Source organism: Theropithecus gelada, chromosome 12 (assembly GCF_003255815.1).
Source record: "Theropithecus gelada isolate Dixy chromosome 12, Tgel_1.0, whole genome shotgun sequence".
Lineage (NCBI taxonomy): Eukaryota > Metazoa > Chordata > Mammalia > Primates > Cercopithecidae > Theropithecus > Theropithecus gelada.
The window spans coordinates 116,737,076-116,746,534 of NC_037680.1; the positions used below are offsets into that span (position 1 = coordinate 116,737,076).

Consider the following 9,459-nt stretch of genomic DNA (forward strand, 5'->3'; position numbering starts at 1 on the left):
ATAAAATGGCAGGAGTAAGTCCTCGCTTATCAATAATAACATTGAATATAAATAGACAAAACCCTCCAAAGACACAGAGTGGCTGAATGAATAAAAAAAAACAAGACCCAATGATATGTTGCCTAAAAGAAATGCACTTCACTATAAAGACACACACTGACTGAAAATAAAGAAACAGAGAAAGCTATTCCATGCAAATGGAAACCAAAAGAAAAAGCAAGAGTAGCTATACTTATATAAGACAAAATATATTTCAAGACAAAAACTATAAAAAGAGACAAAAAAGGTCATTATATAATGATAAAGGTGTTAATGCAGCAAGAGGAAATAATAATTGTAAATATATATGCACCAAACACTGGAGCACCCAGATGTATAAAGCAAATATTATTAGAGCTTAAAAAGAGAGATAGACCCAATACAATAATAGCTAGAGACTTCAATACCCCACTTCCAGTATTGAACAGATCATACAGAGAGAAAATCAACAAAGAAACATCAGACTTAAACTGCACTATAAACCAAACCGAACAGACCTAATAAATATTTACAGAACATTTCATCCAACAGCTGCAAAATACACATTCTTCTCCTCAGCACATGAATCATCCTCAAAGATAGACCATATGTCAAGCCACAAAGCAAGTCTTAAAAAATTGATATCATATCAAGTATCCAACCACAATGGAATAAAACTAGGAATCAATTACAAGAGGAGTTTGTATCAAATTCTTCTTATTATTGATTGTTTAGAAACTATACTAGCATATGGAAATTAATGTGCTGAATGACCAGTGGGTCAATGAAGACATTAAGAAGGAAATTTAAATTTTCATTTAAATAAATGAAAATGGAAACACAACATACCCAAACCTATGAAACACAGTGAAAGCATTACTAAGATGAAAGTTTATAGTAATAAGCACCAACATCAAAAAAGTAGAAAAACATCAAGCAAGGATGCAAGGATGGTTCAACATATGCAAATCTAATGAAGCATCTTAAAGAACTAGAAAAGCAAAAGCAAACCAAATCTAAAATTAGTAGAAAAAAAGAAATAATAAGATCAGAGAGAAATAAGTGAAATTGAAACAAAAAACACAAAAGATCAATGCAATGAAAGTCTTTTTTTTTAAAGATAAGCAAAATCAACAAGCCTTTAGCCAAGCTAACTAAGAAAAAAGAGAAATGGTCCAAATAAATAAAATCAGAAATGAAAAAGGAGATATTAACACCAATTCTGCAGGAATTCAGAGGATCTTTAGAAGCTATTATGAGCGACTATATGCCAATAAATTGAAAAATCTAGAAAAAATTGGATAAATTCCTAGACACATACAACCTACCAAGATTGAACCATGAAGGAGTCCGGAACCTGAACACAGCAATAACAAGTAACAACATTGAGCCATAATAAAAAGTCTCCCAAAAAAGAAAAGTCTAGGACCTCATGGCTTCATTGCAGAATTTTACCAAACAATTAAAGAAGAACTCATACCGATACTACTCAGGCTATTCTCAAACACAGAGGAGGAGGGAATACTTCCAAACTCATTCTATGAGGCCAGTATTACCCCGATACCAAAACCAGACAAAGTGAGATCCAGGGATGCAAGGAAGGTTCAACATATGCAAATCAATCAATGTGATATATCAAATCAATAGAATGAAGAAAAAAACCATATGATCATTTCAATTGGTGCTGAAAATGCATTTGATAAAATTCAAAATTCCTTCATGATAAAAAACTTGATATAGAAGGAACATTCCTTGGCACAATTAAAACCATATGCTACAGACTCACAGCTGGTATCACACTGAATGGGAAAAAATTGAAAGCCTTTCCTCTTAGATCTGGAATAAGACAAGGATGCCCATTTTCACCACTGTTATTCAACATAGTACTGGAAGTCCTAGCTAGAGCAATCAAAGAAAAAAAATAAAGGGCATCTAAATTGGAAAGGAAGAAGAAAATATGATCTTATGTTTAGAAAAACCTAAAAAGTCCACCAAAAAAAATGATTAGAACTGGTAAACACATTCAGTAAAGTTGCAGTATACAAAATAAAAAAAATCAGTAGCATTTCTATAAGTCAACAGTGAACAATCCGGATTAGAAATAAAGTAATCCCAGTTACAATAGCTACAAATAAAATAAGATACCAGGAATAAACTTAACCAAAGAAGTGAAAGATAACTACAATGAAATCTATAAAGCATTGATGCAAGAAATTGAAGAGGACATCAAAAAAATGCAGAGATATTCCATGTCAATGGATTAGAACAATCAATATTAAAATGTCCATACTACCCAAAGCAATCTGCAGATTCAATTCACTTTCTCTCAAAATACCAACGATGTTCTTCACATGCATAGAAACAATAATCCTAAAATTTATATGGAACCACAAAAGACCCAAAATAGCCAAAGCTATCTTGAGCAAAAAAAATAAAGCTGGAGGAATCCCATTACCTGGATTCAAATTTTATGACAGAGCTATAGTAACTCAAACAGCATGACACTGGCATAAAAACAGATGCATAGACCTACAGAACAGAATAGAGGACCAGAAATAAATCCATACATCTACAGTGAACTCATTTTTGACAAAGGTTCCAAGCATTGGGGAAAGGTCCCACACACTGGGGAAAGGACAGTCTCTTCAACAAATGACACTGGGAAAACTGGATATCCAGATCCAGAAGAAAAAAAATCTGGACATTTATCTCTAACTACATTAAAAAAAACAAAATGGATTAAAGACTTAATATAAGACCTAAAACTATACAACTACTAAAAGAAAACATTAGGGAAACTCTCCAGGACCTTGGACTGGGCAAAGATTTCTTGAGCAATACCCCAGAAGCACAGGCAACAATGCAAAAATGGACAAATGGGATCACATCAAGTTAAAATGCTTCTGCACAACAAGGGAAACAATCAACAAAGTGAAGAGACAACCCACAGAGTGGGAGAAAATATTTGCAAACTACCCATCCAACAAGGGATTCATAACCGTAATATATAAGAAGCTCAAACAACTCAACAGAAAAAGAAATCTAATAATCCAATTTAAAAATGGGGAAAAGATCTGAATATACGTTTCTCAAAAGGAGACATACACATGGCAAGCAGGTCTATGCAAAGGTGCTCAATATCATTGATCATCAGAGAAATGCAAACCAAAGCTACAATGTGATGTCTCACCCCAGGTAAAGTGGCTTATATCCAAAAGAGAAACAATAACAAATGCTGGCAAGGATGTGGAGAAAAGGGAAGCCATGTACACTGTTGGTGGGAATATAGATTAGAACAGCCACTGTGGAGAACAGTTTGGAGGTTTCCCAAAAAACTAAAAGTAGAACAACTATAGGACCCAGCAATCCCACTGCTAGGTATATGCCCAAAACAAAAGAAATCAGGCTATCAGTGAGATATCTGCACTACCATGTTCATCGCAACACTGCTCACAATGGCCAAAATTTGGAAGAAAGCTGTGTCTATCAACAGATGACTAGATAAAGAAGTGGTATATGTACACAATGGAGTACTATTCAGCCATAAAAAGGGATGCCATCCAGTTATTTGCTACAACGTGGCTAGAACTGAGATCATTATGTTAAGTGAATTAAGCCAGGCTCAGAAAGACAAACTTCACATGTTCTCACTCATATGTGGGAGCCAAGAATTAATAAAATTGAACAAAGGAGACAGAGAGTAGAATGATGGTTACCAAAGGCAGAGAAGGGTAATGGGGGTGTCAGGGGGCAGTGGGGATGGTTAATGGGTAAAAAAAATAATGAAATAGAATAAGATCTAGTATTTGATAGCATAACAGAGTAACTGTAGTGAACAATAATTTGTTGTACATTTAAAATAACTAAAAGACTGTAATTAGGTTGTTTGTAACACAGAGAAAGGAGAAATGCTTGAGATGATGGATACCCCATTTACCCTGAGTGATTATTACACAGGCATGCCTGTATCCAAATATCTCATGTGTCCTATAAATATATACATTTGCTATGTACCCATAGAAGTTTTTTAAAAAATTACAAGAGACTTTGGTGTATAATTTTGTGAAAACAATTTTACCATATCCACAAACTAAATAATTTTCTAGGAACATATAAATTACCCAAGATGGCTCTTGAGAAATAAGAAACACATAAAGTTTGATAATATTACAAAATTGAGAGTTACTTTAAAAATTCCCCTTAAAAGACTCCCTGTCAAGTTATGGATAAGTCTTTGGTTTTAAATCACATTGAATGGTGAGACCAAAGCAGGCCTCATGGAGCTGGGGCATTAGCTCCGGTAGAGTGGCTCCCATCCCCAAAGACACAGCCCCTGCTGCTGCGGTGAGCACTTCCAACTGTGGGGTGGGCTCTGTCACCTACATGTCACAGCCCAGAGCGCTGAAGAACAGAGAGGTCAGTGACCCCACACAGGCTGCTCCCCCAGTGAGAGCTGACTGTGGGCAGTGGGACCCGGGCACACTTGGGATCGCCATGTTCTACTGGTAGCCCCGAAGAGATGGCTAAAGAAGGAGGGTCAAGCCTCGGTCAGGAGATCGGAAGGCACTCAGAGATCAGTGTCAATGCCTTGGCTATGCAGGTGGAGAAACTGAGGCCCAGAGATGAGGACTGTCTACTCCTAGGTCACAGGACAAGCTGCAGGAGACGCCAGCCCTGTGAAGTGCTCCATCCTCTAAGTCCCACCAAGTTGATTTTCTCTTCCCAGAGTCGCACAGCGACCCCCATGGGCATGGGCTTCCTGCCTCAGAGCCTCGCCGTCCATGCTGCACGCCAGAGGCCTGGTCTCACTTGGTCCTCAGGTCACCCCAAGGCCACCGTGTAAACAGCCCCAGTGGGCACCAAGCCAGCTCCAGCTGCAGAGCCTTGCTCCTTTCCATGTGCTGTCCAGAAACCCTGCACTTTCCAAGACTTCAAAGGTCCCCCTTTTGATGCACAGTCTAAAAATAAATGTAAAAGGCTCACTGGTGATTCTTACAACACTACAATTTTATTTCATCATAAGACACCATTAACAATGAAATGCAAATTACAGAGTCGAAGAAGATGTTTGCAACATACATGCCTGACTGAAGCCTCAAATCCAGAATATAAAAGGAACTTGAAATCAGAAAGACGGGCAACTGAATGCAAGAAGGAGCAAAATACCTGAAGAGCGGGCTTTGAGAACCGGGCCTCTCACAGGGCTCACGAGCCCATGAACAGGTTCTTGGCATCCTCACTCCCCAGGGAAGAGCAACTTCAGGCCACCACACTTCAGAACGGCTCTAACTAAACAAACGAGCAAACAGAACCCCACTGGGGAAGGCTGAGTGGTCGAAATTCTCACACAGTATTGATGGGAATGTAAATTGTTAGAGCTGCTTTGGAAAACACTTTGGCAGGGTTTTCTTAAAACTGAATATTTTCATATTCTATGATGCACAAATTGCATGTGTATAAATAAAAAAATATTTCTAATAGAAATGCATCTATATATGCACCAAAAGGTGTGCTGATAATGTGCATAACAGCATGAATGTAATAGCCCCCAACTACTAACTGCCCCAGCACCTGTGGACCCATCGAGTTGCCTGTGTCCATCAGATGGGTCTATTCACACATCGGAATACTATACAGCCATGAACAATCACAAACTGCAGCTACACACAGTGAAAAGGATACAATAAAGGCCCAACACAGCACAAAACACTTCACAAACTGCGGCACAGTGAGAAGGATACAATAAAAGCCCAATACAGCACAAAACGATTCACGTCATTCCCTTTATAAGAAGCTTTGAAATAGGCAATACTAACCTTTGGTGATGGACATCAGATTAGAGGTTACTTTTAAGAAGAATATAGGGAGGTTTCTGGAAAACTGGAAATGCTCTGCCTTTACCTGTGTGCTGTTACATGTGTGTATGCACTTTGCGAACATTCGCTGGACTGGACGCTGTGCTTTACGTCACTTCTTAAATGTGTGATATATTTCATAAAAATAACGTAAAAGGCTCACCGGCAATTTAAAAACAACTGATTTTTGCTAAAACCAGGAAAAAACTCCATTGAAGTCCCCTCCCCTTGGAAAAAAGAATAAGCGAATCTTTTTGAGTTTGAAACAAGAGAAGCAACAAACCCTACAGTTGTGCTTGCAGAATACATTTGTTTCTGACCTGAACTCATACTTGGTCCCCGGCATTTAATTAAAATACACAGGCAGAGCTGTGCATGGCTCAGCAGAGAGGGACAAGTCCCAGAACATCACCTCCTTGTGCCTCTGGGTGTGTTTGTGCCTGTGTCTAGGGGTGAAGGGAGGAAGGAAATAGCTTGAATTAAGAGCCTGAGAGATTGGGAATACTAGCAAGATAGGGAACAAAGCAATGGCTTTTGGCCTGTTCTCATCAGACTGAAGCGTCAGGGGTTCCAGCTTGTACGTGGGCACCGCACTCTGCACCACGTTGATGAGGGAGCCGGAGTGTGCCCTGGCAACAGCCCCTGCTTCTGCCCATCTCTATGCCTCCCAGCAGCAGGGCAAGCCTCCTCTGCAAGCATCTGCTGGTCTATTGATGGGAGAGGATGGGCAGGCTGGCAGTGCTGCTGCCGAGAACCTCAGTGAAACAGGAGGGGACTCTGGCTGCAGCATGATGTTTGAAAGCCCTATTTCTATTCTTTATTATTTTTTATTGTTTCTATTATTTAGAAGTAAAGAATCTAATCTGAGCAAATAGACTCCTGACTGGAAATGGGGAACTTTCTGGGCAGCCCAGTGGATCCCTGACCCTCCGGTTCTGGGAGATGTCCCACCTGTCAGACACGCAACAGAGGCCACATGGGGTCCCGTGACAGAGGCCGCGTGAGAGCCAAGAACCCCAGGTGTTGACAGGGACACGCAACACAGCAGTGACCACGTGTGCCAGGGATGGTCAGCGGTGACTGTGTGCGCTGAGGACGGTCAGCAGCAGCTGTTGGATTCCCTCCCTCTTGGGGCCAGTGTGAGGAACCATTCCCTGAGCAGCCCTGTCCCTCACACAGGTGGCTGCCCACAGCGGAACGCCCCAGCACGCGGGAGGGATGAATGCAGAGGAGAACAGTGAAACGCTGCGTGTGGTCAGACGAGCAAGTCTTCCTGGCGCTGACCAAAGCCTTGGAAGATGGATGTGGGGTGCCGGGAAGTGTGAAATGTGAGCGTTGGGGAGCCCGTGGAAGGGGTGACTCGGGGGAGTACCCTCTACCTTCCATTGGAGGCGCTCAGTGGGAATCCCCATGGCAGCCAGCCTGGTCTGCCGCCGAGGGGCACCCAGCACCGCTGCCGGCTCAGCAGCCTCAGGACAGGGGTGCTCAGCCCCGGCTGCACACTGGAGTGGTCTGGAAGCTTAGAACAATCTGCTGACCCCTGAGCCCCAGCCCCAGCAGGCCTGGCTCAGGCTGTCCGGGTTTCAAGCACTCCCAGGCAGATTGCACATCCAGCCCAGGCCAGAGCCACTGCATGGGAAGAATCTGCACTTGGAACAGTGCGGTGTCGATGCCTGAGAGACCCAGGGGCTGCCAACTTGGAGGAAAACATACCCTGAGTCTGCACCAGCCACTGCCCGACATCCATTTGAACAATGTGGCACCTGACCCACCGCCTCCAACTCCAGCCCCAGGCCTGGTCGAGCCCCAGCACCTCCCTCAGCCCCTACCCAGCCTCCCAGTGAACACTTCAGATTAGCTCCTCTGCAGGCTCCCTGTGGTCAGCCACTCAGAGCCTGGCCCTGGGAGTGGGGCTTGATCCTCCCGTGCCAACAGCATGGCCTATAGGAAGCCTGCCCTGCTTCCCCCGACAGGCCAAGGTGACCAGGGCTGCAAAAGCCACCTGAGCAAGGTAGTGGGGCGGGGGAAATGCTTTTCCAGCCTCGTGTGTTCTGAAGTCTGGGATGAGCCTGAGCCACAGAGAGGCCACTGGGAGGCCGGCTGGTGTCCAGAGGGGTGGGCGAGCCCCCAGGATGCCCACCCTGAGATGGCAGAAACAGAGGCATGGACAGATGGGAACCCCAGCACCGTAAGGAAGGTTTTTAAATGTGTTTGCGGCAGGGACAGCAAAGTTCCCTCCAGGCCCATGTGCCGCCGTGGACAAGGCGCCACCCAGTACAGCCAGCAGCTCCGTGGCCCAGCCAGACAGGGCTTCTTGGTCTTAAGGACCAATGAGCAACTGAATCTAAGAATCCAATGGATCTTTTTCTAGTTGACCAAATGTTTTCATTAAAGTATAGTTGATTTTTATTTCAAGACAACAAAAAAAGATCAGCTGTTACTTTACGACTAGAAACTGGCCGGGCGCCATGGCTCACACCTGTAATCCCAGCACTTTGGGAGGCTGAGGTGGGTGGATCACCTGAGGTCAGGAGTTCAAGACCAGCCTGGACAATATGGTGAAACTCTATCTCTACTAAAAACAAAACTAGCAGGGCGTGGCGGCATGTGCCTATAATCCCAGCTACTCAGGATGCTGAGGCAGGAGAATCACTTGAACCCAGGAGGCAGAGATTGCAATGAGCCGAGATCACGTCATTGCACTCCAGCCTGGGCGACAGAGCGAGAGTCTATCTCGAAAAAACAATAGAAATGGAAAGACTATGCATGCTGGGATCATTTCAATAGCTCGTTCCTAGGGAAGTTTCTCCGACCGTGCGGGGCACCGGAAGCCGCCAGGAGGAGGCCCAGCGTTCCCTCCTAGCGGGGGCCGGCCCCTGTGTTGCTTCCCCACAAGTGCCATTCACCACTGACGACTGTTCTTCTGTTCCTCTGGGAGAGTTAGAGGGAGAGGATGCAGTCTGAGAGGTTTATCTTGCTTGTTAAAAAAAAAAAAAAAAGACCAGAAATGGAAAATATCATCACCAGCGGCCTCTTCAGCCTTGCTTCTGTGGACACACAAGACAATGGCTTGCGACAGTTAAACTTGAGTAATTTCGCTCACTTGCTTTTTGCCAGAGAATAGCACTTTCTTAATTAAGAGATGAATCCCCTAGGCTTGGCTGCCAAGGCTTTTACTTTTCATCCGAGTTCATCAGCGAGTGCTTTGGTGGCAAGCGCCCTGGAGACAGGAGGCCAGAGGACCGATCTCCACGCAGGCAGGCGGGCTGATGGGCGGGGGGTGCTGAGGTCCTTCCCTCCTGGGGCTCCAGGAGGAAACAGAGCCCTGCCCCGAGTGATGGGAGGACGGCCTTTACTACGGTGCTGCAGTCGGGTGTGGGGGGTCAGGAGGTGCCCTGGGAACTCAGGTTCTGAAGGGGTGGGGGCCGTTGTCCTCTCTGAACTGAGAGGCCGGTGGAGAGGCTGCTGGTGGGCCATGTGAGGAGGGGGCGGCTGCACAGTGACCAGGGCACGGCCGCAGCCTGCCCAAGCCCCCTCCGGCCCCCTATCATCTATCACAGCCGGAGTCTCTGCTGCCACGGCTCAG

General features: G+C 44.4%; 1 non-coding gene across 1 annotated transcript; it reads left to right on the plus strand.

Annotated features, from left to right (window-relative positions):
- Positions 1-8,629: 8,629 nt before the first annotated feature.
- Positions 8,630-8,842, plus strand: LOC112636863. Its single transcript, XR_003122323.1, has one exon. It is a non-coding gene; the product is annotated as a small nucleolar RNA U3 (small nucleolar RNA).
- Positions 8,843-9,459: the final 617 nt, after the last annotated feature.